The sequence below is a fragment of the Beta vulgaris genome, chromosome 1, assembly GCF_026745355.1.
Source record: "Beta vulgaris subsp. vulgaris cultivar EL10 chromosome 1, EL10.2, whole genome shotgun sequence".
Lineage (NCBI taxonomy): Eukaryota > Viridiplantae > Streptophyta > Magnoliopsida > Caryophyllales > Amaranthaceae > Beta > Beta vulgaris.
The window spans coordinates 16990787-17010190 of NC_079202.1; the positions used below are offsets into that span (position 1 = coordinate 16990787).

Below are 19404 nucleotides of genomic sequence, written 5' to 3' on the forward strand. Positions count from 1 at the left end.
TTATTTACTGTTTGCAATATAGATTGATTATTATTCTTGTAGAATGATTTATTAGTTTATATTGTTATCAAATTCACACACTTTGTTCTTGTAGTTCAAAGGGTGATGTTATGCAATGGTATTTCAAGAATTGTGGTTGAAAAGTTGAATAATTTATGCTTTAGTGTTAGATAAGTTATGTCACCTAATTAATCACAACACTATTTTGTTGGAAGTAATCCCGGCTTGTAGTTTAGGGAGCTTGATAAACCAATTAAATCTCACTCAAACTAAGTTGTCAATCATATTAGTATGATTTGATAATTTAGTTTTGTTTGGGAATTGAATATGGTTTATGATTGCATAACTATAGAGATTATTGTTGAGTTTATTTACTGTTTGCAATATAGATTGATTATTATTCTTGTAGAATGATTTATTAGTTTATATTGTTATCAAATTCACACACTTTGTTCTTGTAGTTCAAAGGGTGATGTTATGCAATGGTATTTCAAGAATTGTGGTTGAAAAGTTGAATAATTTATGCTTTAGTTAGATAAGTTATGTCACCTAATTAATCACAACACTATTTTGTTGGAAGTAATCCCGGCTTGTAGTTTAGGGAGCTTGATAAACCAATTAAATCTCACTCAAACTAAGTTGTCAATCATATTAATAGTGGTGGATTCGAATGTCCTAGAAGTTCCTCCATACTATTTGTCGTCCGTGAATTTTAGTAATTTGTTATTTTAGTATTACAATTTAAGTCTAATTAGCTAGTTTAATAGTCATAACCAAATCAATCAATTTATTTTCTTAGAATTAAATTAGTAGACGTTGAATTTAGCATTAACCCACGTTCCCTGTGGATACGATACCTTATTATTTATCACTATCTACTGGATCTTGTACACTTGCAAGAATAGGGTTTTATAACTTGTTTAAAATCGCTATCAAGTTTTTGGCGCCGTTGCCGGGGAACGGTGTTTGGTTAATTCAGTTTCATTGTCTACTAGTTCAATTTGTATTTTACGTGTCTTTAGTTTCTTGTTTTCTATTTTCTTAGTCTTAATTAAAAATTTAAAGAAAAAAAAAATATGTTTTTATCATTTTTGGCATTGTAATTAGTTCCTACAACTTGTTTTCCTTTATTCTTTTTTTTTTCCATCATATTTTTCCTGTTTTAATTTACAGTTTAGTTCCACTTATCTTTAGTTATATTTTAGGTGTTGGTGAATTCGGTTTAACTGTCTGCTATTTTAGTTCTTTGCATAATTTATATGTTTTTGATATTATTTATATTATGATTTTATTCTATATCATTACTAGCTCAGGTAGGAGTCTAGCTGTTTTAATCTTATAGTATTATTAGGTTATTTTTATTTCATAATTTATCTATTGTTAGTTTATGGCTAGGGTTAATTTTCTACAATATGAGGGAGAAGTATTTTGGAGGTACATGGAGAGGCTTAAAGATTTTCTTGCTCGATTCATAAACCATCATTTAGAAAAATGGGAAGTATGCCAAATAATTTATGAGGGCGTTAATGATGAGACTAGATGCATCATTGAGTCAATGTTTGATGGAGCCTTTATGTCTCAAACCGTAGATGAGGCTTGGAGTTTCTTTGAGTGGTTTATACAAGAAACTTATGAATGGGAGTCGGCTATGCATTTTAATTTATATGCTCAACCTTTACCAACTCGACCACCTTTTATGAATGATCTTTTGAATGAACCTCATACAAATAATTTACCTTCATACCAACCTGATTTTCAAATTTCGAGTTCCAATCATGATCTTGAGATTATCTTATCTACTATTAATGATCTTGGTGAGAAAGTAGAGGAGATAAATAATAGTTTGAGGGTATTACTAATGGAAGAAACTTTTTGGGAGAGTCCTGTAATGAAATCGTTATTGAGCCTTATCCCTCATGTTCACCATATTATATGGACGAATTAGAAGCACAAGAGCAACTTAATGAACATCAAACATTCCCAACTCATGATGAAGTTAATTTAGAGGATAATAACAAGGAGCATTATGATTGTGCACCACTTTTTCACATTAAGCAAGATCTTAGTTCAGTCAAGTTAGATGATTTTGGGGTAAACATGAATTTTGAGGTGAATAATATTGAGCTTAAGTTACCTATTGAGCAAGAGAGGTTAATCAATTGTGGGGATGATAAAGAAAATGAGACACTAGATACTTCAGTTTTGAGCTTTGACAAGAGTGAGCATGATACTAACATTTTATCTTTTCCTAGGGAAACACTCTCTCATATGGAGGATAAGCTGAATTGCACTAAGAAAATAAAAGAGTCACACCAGGAAAAGTTTAAATCTTGTATTGATGTAGAGGACACTATTGAGTTTATAAGTGTTTTAGATCCTATTGATTCTAATACATTAAGTTCTGATTCTTGTATGTCACTCTTTTGTCCTACAATAAAGTTTAGTTCCTCTTATAACCATCCAAGATTCATAATTTTAGGACCTGATTACCCACTAATATCTTATGATTATTTTCCATATCAAGAGATTGAAGTCAAACCATCTAAGTCTTTCAAAGAAGAAAAGAACAATTTTGATGTAATTTTGCATGACTTTACATGTTCTAGTGCCCCTATATTCTATAAATTGTCTCATTTGAATTACAAATATCAATTTAATCCTTTCAACAAATATTCTGGTCTTATTTCTATTAAGTTGTCAAGGGCTTTATCGCATATAATTACTTTTGTTTTATCTTATTCGTACTTCCACTTTTCTGCATTTTGTGGTCAATCTTATGACAAGCTTCTTCGAGCTTTGACGGGGTATGATTTAACTTACTAAAATAGAGTGGAGTGGTTGATGCTCTTTATCCATTATAATGTTATATCTTAGCTGAGTGTCTCCCATTCCCCATCTTAGTTAATTATTAGTCAAAGCTTATTACTATACTCTCTTCTTTTGGGGTAATACTAAATTATTCGGAGCATTGATATTTTTATGCTATGAATTAATTACTGCATTTGATTTTCATGTGCAGGAGTATGAAGTCTACAACTTGCTTGAACCCGTGAATTATGCCATCTCAGTACTCATCTCCTATTTTTGGCTGTTTTTGTAAGTTGCTGCATGTTGTTTTGCCACGCCTGATCAGTCAAAACTTGCTCTAGTGCTGCCCATTTGCCGCTGCAGTTTGTCATTGCCATTTGACCATTTGCTACTGATTTTTGTGGTTGTTGTACATCGTATGTTGCTGCTGCAATTGTAGTTCATATTCAGCATGTGTGCCGTATACTGCTGCCTTGCTGTCTTCTCGGCTGACATATTTAACGTTGCGCATCCTTATGTTCAGCTTCCACATCGTATACACCCCATCACCAGGTTGTGTTGCTCCATCCCCCTTATTTTATGCTTTTTATTACTCTCATCTTGCATTGAGGACAATGCAATAACTAAGTGTGGGGGAGAGGAAAAATTTGGGGCATTTTGGAATTGTTTGGTGTATGTTGCTGCTATTTGTTGTTGTTGGTTGGCTGGCTAGTTGTTTTGTGGGAAGAATCTTAATATTACAGGTTTAAATTATATGGCATTTAAGTGTCGGTTGTCCTATTTATGGGGAGATACTGCCCAAATTTTTGACAAAATTTAATGGGAAATTTTTTAGGTTTATATATGTTATTATGTGTCTATTTGAGGGTATATTATGCACCATTCATTGTCATCTCATAGATGAGCAGCTAGTTAATGAGAATAATTGATAATAGGCTCTAATCTAACAACGTTTTACTCAAATTCCGTTTTATTACATAAAAAAATTATTTTTGAAGTTATGAATGTGATGGCTTTAACTCTTGCAACCTATTAATGTACCTTAATAATGATCATTCTTATTAGTAATCTAGCACACTTTCTTCATTGGCTTAGATGCGGGGTATGGAGGAAGGACTTTTATACTTTAATCTACCTAATTAGTACCTATACTCTTCTTGGTGATCTTTCACTGCTCTTGGTTACTGGAGAATTACTTGACTTTGTTAAAAAAAACAGAGGGAATCATGGTTCAGAAAAAAAAAAAAGGAATTAGTAATCCAAATTATCAAAATTGTGAGAATGTGAACCATTGAAAAAAAATAGTGAAAATTCGTATTTCCAAAAAGAAAATCGAAAAAAAGCATAGAAAAAGCCTCAAAAGCGATGCAAACAACAAAGTATCGAGTACTCCTTTGAGATCATTGGGTGGCAAGTGCAATGTCATATGAAAGAGACGATCCATGTACGGGTACTAAGTGCCTCTTGTACGGAAAAGTATGTGGGAATCAACTGAAATAATAATCAAGTCCGACTAAAATACCTCGTATTCGAACGTCAATACACTTGCACATGAGCACCTAGATTACTTATGAGAACAAACTAATTTTATTATAAAGGTTGTTCGAGAATAAAAGTTCAACAGCGTTCATAGCTTGCTAACCTAACAAAAATGTTTTTTGTGACTAACTTTTTAAGTTTTTTTTTTTTTAAAAAAAAAAACAAACCATTTTAGCCTACTATTAAATTCTCATTAGTCTTTGGTTTCTTCTTTGAGGGGTGGTGAGTGATACGATGCTAGTTGGTCTTCAGTAATAATGGATATTGCTTTAAAAATTTATTTGCTCGAGGACTAGCAAAGTTGTAGTGTGGGGGAGTTGATAAGTGTGAATTATTATATATTATAACCTTCTTATTCCCTTTTACTAGCTTCTTATTAGTATTATAAACTATAGGTTGTGGGTTTTAATTGTTTTCATATTTTATTTAGAAATTATATTTATATGAAGATTTATAAGTTTGACCTATCTTATATATTATACTAGTAATTATTTATAGAATGTTGATAGGTACATTATAATGTTGGAGCGAAAGAAATGAAATTGGGCCTTAACAATTTTAATGGGTTAAACCTATTTGAATCAAAACAACAAAGCAAGAAGAATAAAAGGAACTTGGATTTCTTTTTTTGGGAAATGACGTCCAACTAAAGAACAAAAGGGAGCTGAATGGGTTTTTGGTTTTGGAGGGCTGAAATATCACGCAACAACAGGAGGAGTGGGCTTGGATTAAAAGAGAGGAGAAAATATGTTGGGCTGGGGGACGGACACCAACATACAGCAGCAATAAAAAAGAGGGTTTTTGGCTAGACGAAGAAAAGGAGACACGCAGGAGAGGAGCAGCAGACCAACTGAGGACGGCGGCAGAGTTCGACGAGGGGAAACGCAGCAGCAGTACAGCAACGTCAATTCGAGCCTTCCGTCATAATTTTCAGCCATGGTTTCTTATAATTTGGGTGATATTCTCTTCAATTATGAGTAGCTAATTTTTTCTATTATAGGGCCTAGATGAAACTCGTATTAGTATGATTTGATAATTTAGTTTTGTTTGGGAATTGATTATGGTTTATGATTGCATAACTATAGAGATTATTGTTGAGTTTATTTACTGTTTGCAATATAGATTGATTATTATTCTTGTAGAATGATTTATTAGTTTATATTGTTATCAAATTCACACACTTTGTTCTTGTAGTTCAAAGGGTGATGTTATGCAATGGTATTTCAAGAATTGAGGTTGAATAGTTGAATAATTTATGCTTTAGTTAGATAAGTTATGTCACCTAATTAATTACAACACTATTTTGTTGGAAGTAGTCCCGGCTTGTAGTTTAGGGAGCTTGATAAACCAATTAAATCTCACTCAAACTAAGTTGTCAATCATATTAATAGTGGTGGATTCGAATGTCCTAGAAGTTCCTCCATACTATTTGTCGTCCGTGAATTTTAGTAATTTGTTATTTTAGTATTACAATTTAAGTCTAATTAGTTTAATAGTCATAACCAAATCAATCAATTTATTTTCTTAGAATTAAATTAGTAGACGTTGAATTTAGCATTAACCCACGTTCCCTGTGGATATGATACCCTATTATTTATCACTATCTACTGGATCTTGTACACTTGCAAGAATAGGGTTTTATAACTTGTTTAAAATCGCTATCACCACCAAGAAGGAAGACGGAAGGAAGAAGACGGCGAAGAAGGAAGAAGACGAAAGGGTGAAGAAATAAGACGAAGAAGGAAGAAGGCGAGGAAGACAAAAAATCGAAGAGACGAAGACGAAGAATTTAGGGTTTGTAGATTTAGTTTATTTTAATTATTTAAATTTTTTTGTCAATTTTCGTTTTTTTATTTCTTTCGTAATTTATTATTTTTCTTTTTGATTTTCGTTATTTTTTAATTTCTTTTTCCAATTTTCGTTTGTTTATTGATTTTTTTTCTTTTATATATAAAACTTTGTTGATTTTTGTTTATCTATTGGCTTTTTAATTTTCGTTGGTCGTCTCTGTATTTAGTCTGTTTTTAGGTAGATCTAGGCTCCATTAATTTGTTCAAGTACAGGTGTTAAAGGTTTATCTAAGAAATGTGACAAGTGCTTTTTTGTTGGTTTAATGCGTTTGCGTTAACTTGTGTGGTATGTAGTGATGATGTGGCAGGATGAATTATGTTAGTAAGGAATGATGTTTTGTGGGATTTTGGGTGTGATTGTAATGCTAGACATTCACAATGGTACACTGTTAGTCGAGTGCAAACACTTGAGCAACTACAAGAGGGGGGTGAATTGTAGTTGGGGAGATTTTCTAACTTTTTGCGGAAATAAAGCAATCTTTAAATAAGAAAGAGAAAAGAACATAAACTTAAAAGAAATAAGAACACGAGAATTTTTACAAGGAAAACTTCCTAGGCCCAATAGGAAGAAAAATCTTGACCACGAGGGATTTTGACTTCATTCTCTTTAATATACTTAGGCCAAAAGACTCTCTTTTGTACAACCTAATATTGGATCTTCTATTCCTCTAGGAACTTGCTCCCTGTCACCTTGTTCCCCCTGAACAAGTGACTTTCTCTCTTGACTTCACTCGAAGTCTTTCTCTTTCTCGCTCTTTTCTTTCTCTTTCTCTTTTTCTCTCGAAATGATTATAGATTTTGTTTCACACAACCCAATCTCTAATACAGTGAATAATAATGAAAGAAGAGATGAAACCGAATATACTTTCACAGAAATATTACAATAAAATTCTGAAAGCTTAATCATTTTGTTCGTTACACACAACTATTTGTAGATAACATATTGTCCCATGATCTTCTCCACGAACATAGTGGGAGCTAAATTTCAGCCTCACTCATCCACTTTGTAGCCGTTAAAAATCCGTTGGAAGTTGTGCTGTTACGATTCCAAATCTTCAGCCACGATCACACGCCATATAAATAGGTAAGCTGTTGTGGGTTGTTGTAGTTCCTAAAATCTAGGAACTACTTCAACAGCCCTCCTTTTTAGGTGTTGGAAGTTAGCGCCTCACAACGCTTCTCATCAATTAACTGTTTCATTTCCTGCGCATATACTAACTTCCAAGAACATTATGGTTTCTTATATTTTCACAAATTAAAGTCCATAATATTAATTATTGGTCAAAAACACAAATAAAGTTAATAACTTAATTTTTTATTAAACTCCTAATCAATTCTCCATAAGTTATTGAACATGAAATTTGTGATATAAAACAATAAACCTAAATAAAATAACAAACCTAAATTATAAGATAAAATAAATCTAATAAAACACACGAAATAAAAGAAACTAAATTAATCAAAGATAAATATTTGTCATCATCAAAATAGTGAATACAACATACACAGTTTCCGGTTTGATTCTACGTTGCTAACATGATATTTCATGCTTTGTTTAGATTGTGGGGGAGTTGATTTAATCATTTATATGGTTAGTATTGGTCATGAAAGCTAGAGGCACTCAATTGGGTTTGGTTTGTTTCTAAGGAAGGGTGACTTGGTGTTTGGTGCAAGAATATTTGGTTAGGTAGATTGGTTTTAAGAGTGAGTTTTCTTCGGTGGTAATTGTTATGTGCTACATATGCATTTAGGTAGATCTGGTCTGTTAGGCTTATGACTACATTGTCATATATAAAGCTAATCTAGTTGATAAACATAATTCTGAAATTAACAAACAAAAGAAATATTTAGTGTGGCTTGCAGGTTGAGGCTGCAGTAAAAAATATCGATCCTTGATTGAGTGATGTTATAAATATCTTCAACTTGTATAAATCCTTGTTGATACCATATATATAGTTCATCCGAGTTGTAACCCTCTGTATCTGTAAAATGCTCTGGTTATTTTCTTGATCTTGCATGATCTAATACTTAGCACCAATTCAGGCCTATGTTGATGTTGTTCTTGATCTTGCTTCGCATTTTATAACGTGTCTCCGTCGTTATGCGAGCTTTTGTCGTACATTATCAAATCATGTTGTTCAAGTGGGAACTGGTGGCAACCGGAGTATGGTGGCTGGCCCTACACTAAGTGTTGCATCTCTTGCTCCAAATCAGGGTAGAGGTGATCATGGGCCGGGCCGGGCCGCGGCCAAAAAAATTTGCCCATTGGCCGGGCCGGGCCGGGCCGGGCCTAAATTCGGGCCGAATTTTTGTGTCCAAAGCCCGCTATTTCGGGCCGGGCTTAGCGGGCTTTTGCGGGCCAAAACGGGCCGGGCCAAAAAAATAGACTAAAAAGTCGTTTTTAGCTTTCCCAAAGCCCGCCCAAAAACAAAAAAAAAAATGACCGGGCCGGGCCCGCCGGCCCCGGCCCGCGGGCCGAAAAATTCTGCCCAAAACCCGGCCCAAAAACGGGCCGGGCCAAAATGATCACCTCTAAATCAGGGTGAGTGCTCTAGACTTTTCGACTATGCATGTGCTGCCCCTCACACCCAATTAATGTCTCACTTGTTTCTTAATTCAAGCTAAGGTTACTTTTTGCTAGGAGAGTATTTTGTAAGTCTTTGCAGTTGTCATGGACCCACCCAAAAAGGCTGCTTAGACTGTCCCCTTAGACTTCATTATATTTCTATCCCTTGCATTCCTCCCCAACCCCCCCCCCAAATAAAAGAGTACCCAGAGAGGGGTACAAGTGTGTGAAAACTGAATATGTGAAAACATAATTTCTTTACCTAGTAGTTGTTAGTATTTGACGGTGAATATTAGTGTTCGTTTAACCTAGCTGTTATTAGTGTTTTCAAAGCTACTCTAAAAGGAGAAAGACTTGGTATCTCATTAGACTCCAATAAGGGCATTTTGGTAATTCATAAGTCGAAGATATCAAAATAGAAGTAAGCTAGCAAAAAAAATTTTACTTTGGTAGTAAGAGTCAGTTTGGTAGTAAAAGTGAAAATTATGGTGCCAATAACTTGATTATGATTTGGTACGACCTTACCTTTATTTTGGTACATTCAACCTATAAAATTACCAAAAACATAATATTTATTAGTTTTTTCAAACCACTAGTTCAAACACCAAAAGTTACTTTAAACACTATTTCACCAAATACTAATTTAGGTTATATTTATTTCAAATACTAAAAGCTAATTCAGAAGTTATTGTTGAACATGTATTTCATAATATTGATGTGGCTAGCATTCATTTGTCAATTCACAAAATTAAGTACATTTGAATACCATGTTTTAGAAAGAAGAAAAAAAAAGAACGCTAAAATAAGCATTGGGATTCAGTGTGAATGTGAGAGGATAGTCCTTAGTCCTGATATGTCCATATGCTTGCTGCAGAATGAGATGGCAAATGGAATCATACTTTCAATAATCAATACCATTTGAAAATTTGTAATTTGTGGGTACCTACATTTGTACTTTTGTTATGCAAACCAAATGCTTGGTTATGTGTTCATCTGTCTAAAATCTAAATGTAAGCGTTAGATATGAGTTATGACTATGAGTTTGATTTATCTATATGCGGTGCAATGTTAATTATTAGGCAGGAATCGACTAACCACCAAAATTAGGGATTTATGGAAACAATCTCAACTATAGCCAATCTTTCTATAATGATAGTGTAATGGGACAACCAAACAAGTTTGAGAAGGTTAATTGTACACATTAGAATGTGCATGGTTGATTATAATGAAGTGCCTCTTTCTGTTTGGTTTTGCCAATCTTGTTTTTTTTTTTTTTTTTTTTTTTTTTTTGCATTTTTATGGAATTCTGTTTTGTATAGTAAAGTTATTTGATGAATTTATTGGCTTGCAGATACATTTGTAATGATACTCGGAAACCTTTCGAGAAATTAGAAGACAATTATTATTGTCCTGGTAAGTCAGATTACCCACTAGTAGAATACTAAAGGAATTTATACACATTTATGAAATTTCGCATCTTTTCCTTCATTGTGATGTTTTTCCGGGCTTCAAACAGCTAGGGTTCGGGAACAAAAATGTTTTAGAAACGGGAAAGATGATGTCCTGGAATTTCCCAACTTTCCATGCTCAATAGTTAATAGGCAATTTATACACTTATCAGAAAGATGAATACTTAGTTGAACATTATCAGTCCTAAATTTTATGTTTCCAACCTTTCATGAAGAACTATGTACAAAAAGCTTGAATGATTTAAACTGTAATTTCGAGATTGTACAGATGATATACTCTTTACACATCAATACAATACTCAAAGTTACTTCCTCTCAAAAATGATAAAAGAAAAAACACTCCCTTCCTTCTCTCTCTAAAAAGTGCCCTAAAAAACCAAAACCTAGAAAACCCTAAGCGGGCTGCCACTCCAGCCTAGCAGGCTCGCTGGTGGCATCAGGGTCGTCGACGAGCCTGCATCAGTTCTTTCCCATCGTTCTTAGGTTAGACTTGTTCCCTTCCCCGTTCCCCTAAGTCGAAGTTATTAGAATCTCTCATGATCTTGTAATCGAGTAATCTGAAGTTTGATTCTCGTTCATTATTTTCATTTGATTGCATGTGAAGCTTAATTTCTCTGATGATTTATTAATGTGTTGTTGTTATTTCAGACACTTTGGAACCATTGATACACACATAAAGAGTCAAATTTCTTCAGCATTGTTGTTGGATCTTCTCAGTGAGTTTCATTTCTCTTGATTATATCCAGATGTTGACTCTGTTCATAATATCTAGCTGTACTTTTGGAGGGTAATTTTTTATTTATACAGATGTTTATGCATTCTGCTCTATTGATTATTTGTATATCAAAGTAAGGAACCAAACAATTCATGTGGCCTTACAGGCTTTCGGCGACTGTACAATTGTGGCTAATAGGATCTCATGGGTTCTAATTCTGCCTGCTTGAAGCTATAGGACTACCAATATGCTACCGCTGAGACCCTCATCACCTTTCTGACAAAAGGCATTTAGCATATGTCCTTTGCAGGGAGAGTAACATTCTTTGTAAAGCCAAAGTCTACAGCTCATGGGATATGCATATAGTGATTATTTCATCATAATCTACAAAGTTGCTTTTTAATGAGTTCATGGTGTTATGTCTCGCAAAAATATAGTTAATATTCTCATGTATCAAATTATTTATGTTTATGCTTCAATTAAGCATAATATGCTTAATAAAATAATTATTGATATATATTATTGATTTTGTATTAATTAATAATGAAAAAATCCAAAAAAAAAAAACAAATTTTTGGTTTTTGGGGTGGTCAACCGTTGCAGTTTTGACCCAAAACGTCTCAAAACCGCAGCAGTCAATCATTTACCGCGAGCCCACCTGATGCGGACCAAAACCGCATCATTAAGTCCGGTTTTGACCGTATCAGATGGGCTTTTTCCCAGTAGTGGAAATACATGTTAATAAGTTGGTCGTCTTAGAACACTACGGTTATTTACATTGATAATGTCGCCATTACACAGTTGTTTCCTTGGAAGAGAATCCTTCCATCTCAACTACTGATCTTCCCTTTGTCGCTTTCTTCCAAGCTCCATCCAACTGAATGACGCAATAATCCTAGTGTTGCTCAATTTCCTCCCTAGTGGCCCTCTCCCCTGGAATTGTCCCTGACTTGTATGCATGCTCTACTTTGAATATGGTATATCTTACATGGTCCTCTCTTAGTATGTTCTCACATCTCATAGAATTGCCTTGGGTTGACTTGGCCTCCTCTGAATACCACTCTGTTTTGGTGCAGCCATATAGCCCAAAGAGTGGCCAAAAATAGATTGCTTATGTGCTGCTCCTTCGATTTTCCACATGTGTAGGAGGTAGCTTGGTAACCATTCTTGAAAGGGTACACTATAATCCTGATCAACCTGAGCCCAAGCGGAAATTCTCCAGACCCTTTTTATCAACTCACAATATCTGAATAAGTGTGCCTCTATTTCCCTTTCCTGGCCACAAAGATAACACTCAGGCTTGACAAGGACTCTTCTTTTTCGTAGGTTTTTAGTTTTAGCCAGTGCGCTATGCATTATCCGCCTTCTTAGGGTACACAGTTTCCTCCAAAAATATGTAGTGCCAACTATGACGTTAGCGTGGCCCCCTTTTCCATAAGTAGTGTATACACTTCCTTGGCACTTATTTCTACCTTGTTCCTCCATCCCCACACATAGTTATATTCAATGTCACACTTTGGAATACGAGTAGTCAAATTTTTGAATGTCGATTGGGCTTCAAATTTCTCGGAGATAAGTATGCATTCCAAGTCTTACCTTCAGGAATCGAGAGGTCCTTAACTAGGGTTATTCCTTTCTCTTGTAACCTGACCACATGTTTTACCTGTACGGAATGACCCTTGATCCATCTATCTTCTTGAACATTCATTGTGCACCCATTCTCCATGGTTCTTAGAAAACCTTCCTCGCAGTCTACTACATCCAATACAGCCCTCTAAATCCCCATGAAGACCCCTGGAGCTTATGCTTTTGCATCGCTAGCGAGACCGGCGAGCCTTTTTATTTTACTCTTAGGAGTTTCGAGACTAGCAGCTCAGGGTTATTATAAACTCTCGCTACTTATTTAGCCGACATTTTGCTGTAGCAATGGACGTTTTGCACTCCTAACCTACCACTACTTTTTGGGCTCTCAATTACTTGTCTACTTTTCCCATATATTTTCTTATCATGGCGTGCCTCCCTATATAATTTGAGAATACTGCATTTATATTTTTGCCTGCCATCGATTGTGACAACAAGAAGACAAACATATTATGATTGCACAAACATGCAAGAATTGCATCTATGAGGATAATCCTCCCAGCATGCGACACTGCCAGATATTTTCAATCCTCTACCTTCTTCTATACCTTCTCCACTATTGGCAAAAACTTCCTGGAGCTCCTGCCATCAACCTCTATATTGCACCCCTGAATTTCGAGTGATTAATTCAATTAAATAATATTAAAATTTTATAGAAAATTCGGCAGAGTTCCGTTTGAAAAATGGACTGCCTAAAATTTAATTTAGGATTGGCGTCCGACTTTTAAACCTGTATTCAACAAATCAGCAATCCAAAATCCAAATTCCCAACAACTCCACCCATTTCAAATACCAACAAAATTCCGGTATAACTACTCGAAATCCAAACGTGTTATTCCACGATTATTACGAGAATAATCGCTAAGGAAGAACTACCTGCACCAAAACTAAATTAAAGCTTATTTTAAACTATTACAACCCAACCGAATAAAGATTTAGGTGGATTAATATTTACAACCCTAAGTTTCAAAATATTGATTATATATAAGAAATGCACCAGAACAGAACTATTATAACTATATTTACGCAAAACTAGTGGACGTTGCTCTCCGCCCATACCCCGACTCTAAGCCTTCATGTACCTGCATATACCAAGCATGTAGTATCAGCCAAACAGGCTAAGCAAGATTCAATACTGTAAAGGCAAATATATGTGTAGGTAGGATGCATTAATTATATCCTACAAATCATTCACTTTTGCAACCCAAATACTAAATAAAAACATTGTAAAAACATTTTTCTTCATTTCTTTTGCAAACCATATACTTTTCTATTTTCTCTGCTAAAACAATTTCTTTCAGAATCTTAGAATCATAAATCTATGGAATGGAAAGAACTTTATTTCCCATTGGGCTAGCTAGGCCCTCCGGGTAACTATTAAACAATTTCTTTTGCAAACCATATACGTTGCTCTCCGCCCATACCCCGACTCTAAACCTTCATGTACCTGCATATATCAACGTACCCCCCAACTATTTTGTAATGTCGAGACGATCCCGATGAAGTTCCAATTCCTTGAGACACCATAAAGGCAATCCCAACCAGTTTAAAAACATAAAACTATCCATAAATCTTTTCTGTAACTATTCTATAATTCAAGGTTTGAAAACAAACTATCCGTATTAGGAGGAACATCCTCCTATTCAAACCAATCTCGACTCAAGAAAGAAACATACCTTTATAATCTTTTCTCGTAAATATGAAAATTTTAGTTGAAATCTTATCTTTTGTAGACCTTTCTCGTAACTATTAAAGATTTGAGTAAGGAATCTTACCTTTTAAACTATATCAAACCAACTAGCTCAGTCAATACGGCTCCTCAATGAAACCGGAATCTACAATATAAATGTGTGTACTTCGTAAGTAAAAGACTTGGATACAACTAACTCTAGTTCACAAAGCCATCAACCTTTTCTAATTTCACATAAAACATCAAACAAACATATCATGTTCTTTTACCATATAAATGACTTTCATGTTCTAACATCTAAGTCAAACCGTCTAACTTAAACCGTCTAACTACAATCCTTACCAAATTAATCAAAATCATCTTACTTTATATTAAGTCAATATTAAAGAATCATATGTTCATATGGTAACTCAAAAGTTCATTATGAAGCAATTATATGAAAAGTATAGTTTTAAATCAACTATATAAAATATGAAATTTGAACAGAAACTTAATATGAGCATAACTTTCTCCTACGAAGTCCAAATCAAGCGTTTCTTGAGCCTATCATGAGTAAAATTTCAATGCGAACAACTTTTGTGGAATAGTATTTTTGCTAAAAATGCCCGTAAACTGCCTAAAAATGCAAAATACGAACCTGAACTGGTAATTCTACGAATTACAGCACGCTATATTCAATTCACTTGAACATTAACAGGCTTCCTACTATTCTAAAGTAACTATTAAACTCATGAATGAACATTCAACTCATAAAATTCCACACCCAAACTCTAAAATCAAAAACCCCAATTCAATTTCAATCTAAAAACCCTAACTTCATAATTTTAAAAGAAAACTTAAATTAGTTGAGGAATTCATCTTACCCACTAATATAGAAGATTTGGGATGAGAAATAACTTGAAAACGCCCCTAATTCAAGCACCAAATGCTCCAAATTACAGCAACGACGACCCCCCTTTTCTTCCTTGCGTCATCTGCAAAGAACTAAGTGTGTAACTTGAGAACTGCTTTGGCAATGCACATTCCCTGAATTGCACCCTGAGTCTCCACCTTGCCTAACATTCTTGAAAACACATCCATGACAAGGATGAATAGATAAGGCTAACGGGGATCCCCTTGCCGCAAACCACATTTCGTTAAGAATCTCTGAGAAGGTTCCTCGTTAATTATGATGGAGTAAGAAACTATTGTAACACACTGTATTTATCCATTGCACACAATTTTCAGGGGATCCCACCTAGTGAAGTAAATATTGAAGAAATGTCCAATTGACTTTGTGATAGGTCTTGAACATGGCAATCTTTAGCGCCAATAAATAATCCTTACCTTTGGAATGGCGCTGCAACTTCATTATAAGCTCGTGCGCTATTAAACAATTATCCGCTAGCATTCTACATGGTACTCCTATCCTTTTGTTATTTTGTTTAACAATATGTTCTTGTGATACGAGAGAGATAATACTAATCAATATATACATATAAAGGAGGAACTTTTTGGGAGCATAGAGCATGCCACACAGGATTGTCATGTCATCAATTTTTTTTCTTTTTTAGAAAATTAAATACATATAACGAGCCGTGGATAAGCGAAAATTAGAGTTTCGTGTTGAATGAACAACTTAAATTATCATATTATGTAATTTGTGTATAACTTTTGCTACGTAATTCGAAATATTATAATTTTTGTACCATTGGATAGTGCTCGAAATACGATCCATATACAATATAGTTCTACAACTTATGAATAGAGCGCGCCACGTAGGATTGTCATATCATCAATTCTTATTTTTATTTTTTACAAAAATAGAGTTCTCTATATATTTAAATACATGTAAGAAGCTTTTGATAAGCGAAATAGAGTTTTATGTTGAATGAACAACTTAATTATTATATTATATAATTTGTGTATAACTTTTCCTACGTAATTCGAAATATTATAATTGTTGTACCATTGGATAGTGCTTGAAATACGATCCATATACAATATAGTTCTACAACTTATGAATAGAGTGCGCCACGTAGGATTGCAATCTCATCAATTTTTATTTTTAGTTTTTTTACAAAAATAGAGTTCTACATAGATATAAATACATATAAGGAGCTTTGGATAAGCAAAACAGGGTTTCATGCTGAATGAACAATTTAATTATTATATCATATGATTTGTGTATAACTTTTGCTACGTAATTCGAAATATAATAATTTTTGTGCCATTGGAAAGTGCTCGAAATATGTTTCGAAATAGATCTATATACAATATAGCTCTACAACTTATGAATAGAGAGTACCACGTAGGATTGTTATGTCATTGATTTTTATTTCAAATATAATAAAAAATAGAGTTCTACACATATTTAAATATATAAAAGGTGTTTTGATTAGGGAGAAATTTACGTTTAGTTTTGAATGAACAACCTAAATTATTATATTATGTAAATTGAATATGACTTTTGCTATTTAATTCAAAACATTATCATTTTTTACAAATTGGAAAGTGGTTGAAATATGATTCAAAATGAGAACCATCTACAATATAGTTTTACAACTCATAAAAATATATTTAATTAGATGAATGATAAGACATTTTTTTAGTCTTTCTTTTTGATAAATATAATAATAATTAAGCTATAAGTATAGTGTACAACACGTTATTCTAGCATTTTATAATAGGTCCAATTTACAAAATTAGACATATTATCTTTTAAAATCTCAACCTTAATTTCTCCACTTAATAAAAACAATTTAGTATTGCAACAAAATTTATTAAGTAAATTTATTGTTACAACAAAAACTAAAATCTGTAGCGACAAAGTTACATATATATAAGAATTTTGGATGGTGAAAAACTTAGAGTTTGATTTCAAAAAACAACCTTAGAATATTATAAATAGCTCCATCCAAGCATGTCATGTCATTGTTTTTTATTATTAATTTTTTTTTATGTTCACTATATATATAAATACATATAAGGTGTTTTGGATAAGTGAACATTACATTCTGATTTTAGATAAACAACCTAAATTATTATACTATGTAAATTAAAATACTTCCTCCGTTTCAAAATAGATGCTACATTGTCTATTTATGGGTATTTCAAAATAGATGCAACATTGTTTTTTTTCCTTATTTAGTAACTTTTGCCTTACACTTTTACCATTTTACCCTTACTAACTTGTGTTATGTAGATTAATCTACTTCTAATAATCTGATTAATCCTAACAGAATCTAACCTAAAACTAATGATTCCCACCAATTTTTATGACCCCCCAACTACCCCACTTAAATTCCCACCCCACCAACTCCATCTAACCTAGGGTTCTTCATCATCATTCATCTCCCTCGTAACTGCTCATCTCCCTCTGTTCTCTCTCTAAGTTTTTCAGATCTACTCTCTCTCCTGAAACACCAACTCTTCAGATTTTCGCTCTCTCTCTCTCCTCATCTTCGTTTTTCTTTCTGTTCTTCATAATTTTCCTTCAAAATCATTTTCTCTCTCCTTAAAAATGGTTTATTCAATCAATTTGGAACCTTTGATTGATGCGCATTTTGAAACTACGGATGAGGGAGAGGCGATGTTCATCTATGACGTCATGAAATCAATTGAACATGGTTCTCCTTGGCCCCGTAGACTTTACGAATCAGGGGCTGCTGAGAAGTGTATGGGTCCAAGTGCTTGCAAAGCTTTGGGTGCTGTTCTTCAAAATATCAAGGACATGAAGGAACCTTGGTTTCCTGATGATTTACCAAGTGAGTCCTCTGAAGAAGATGAAATTATAGATCTGGTGAGTTTCGAGGAAGATGTGAAAGAAAAAGTGGTTTTCAAAACTCCCACTTTACCCCCACTCTCTGTCTCAAAAAAACCTAATTCTGAACGCATTACTGTTTGTGCTCTTCCTTGTATGGACTTCTGAGATGAATTACTATTCATACAGCCGAAAAGGAAAGGCTAAGGTGGGTTCTTTTAAAGAAAGTGGTGGTAGTGGGAGTAAATCGGTCATGCAATCTGGTTCAAAGAGGAGGGGGATAATGATTGGTGGTACTGATTTGAACAAAAATTCTTGTAAGGGAGGTTTGACTATTGTCCCTTTGTTATCCTTATTTACTTGCGTTTTTTTGCATGTTAATATTTGCTGTTGTTGGTTTGTGTTCTTCTGTTTTAATGCTTATGTATATTTGCTTGTGTTGGTGATCTTGAATCTGATTGGTGATGTTGAATGTTTCTGTTGGTGATGTTCAATGTTTGGCTTGCTGTTGGATAAGCTTGGATTGTGTTTGATGCTTGTGTTCTTGGGAGCTGTTGGTTGTGTTGGTTGATTATTGGTTTGTTGAGCTTGACCTAGAGTTTAAGGGTGATGTCAAATTGATGAATGATGACTTATGAATAGATAAAGCACTTTTGTTGTGGGATTGGTTTGTTGTTCTTTATTGAGTCCCCCTGTTTTTTAAATCACTCCCTAATCCATATGATGAAGGACTCACCAATAACTTGAAGTGAGTCAATGATTTGCTCGGCATTGTGCCTTGAGGTGTTAATGATTTGATCTCCTTCATAAGTTAAAAGTCTCCCTGATGGATTGTAGAAGGTCAAATGATGTCTTTACATGAATGATTGTGATTGTGGTTCTTTGCTAATTCATAGTATGCCTCGGTCCCTAAAACTAAAGAAACAATAACAATGATGTAAATAAGAAACATAAATGTAAATAGAATAAGCATAATCATTGATATAAACTGCATTTACAAACCTACATTCCTCCACTACATGTACATAGCTTAGGTTTGGTGTGCAGTTTAACAAAAGTTCCTACTTCAATGTCATTGTTATGTATTTACCAAAAAAAACATGTTCTTCCAAAAAACTGTTTTCTTCACAAAATTCACCCACTTTTAATGTACTTCCAAAAAACTGTTATCTTCACAAAAAAAATGCACACATACCATTCATTTTAGTCTTCATCAATAACCCCTCATTGTCAAAGTACTCAAGTTCTTTACTTTCATTTGGTAACTTCTCATTCAAATAGTGCACAGCTTCATCCACAATAACTTGATCACATTTGACAGTTTTTGGGAGAAGACCCAACCTTTCTAATCTTGCCTTCCCATGATGAGGGTTCTTGTAATTAT

At 33.9% G+C, this 19404-nt stretch overlaps 2 long non-coding RNA genes across 2 annotated transcripts; one reads left to right on the forward strand and one right to left on the reverse strand.

Moving 5' to 3' along the window:
- Positions 1–290: 290 nt before the first annotated feature.
- On the forward strand, positions 291–5540 carry LOC104905662 (uncharacterized). Its single transcript, XR_008967967.1, has 2 exons — positions 291–3096; positions 3248–5540. It is a non-coding gene; the product is annotated as an uncharacterized LOC104905662 (long non-coding RNA).
- Positions 5541–13378: 7838 nt separating this feature from the next.
- Positions 13379–14602, reverse strand: LOC125491837 (uncharacterized). The gene is made up of 2 exons (XR_007268455.2): positions 14364–14602; positions 13379–13670 (listed from the first exon to the last, which is right to left on the reverse strand). It is a non-coding gene; the product is annotated as an uncharacterized LOC125491837 (long non-coding RNA).
- Between the last annotated feature and the right edge of the window lie 4802 nt (positions 14603–19404).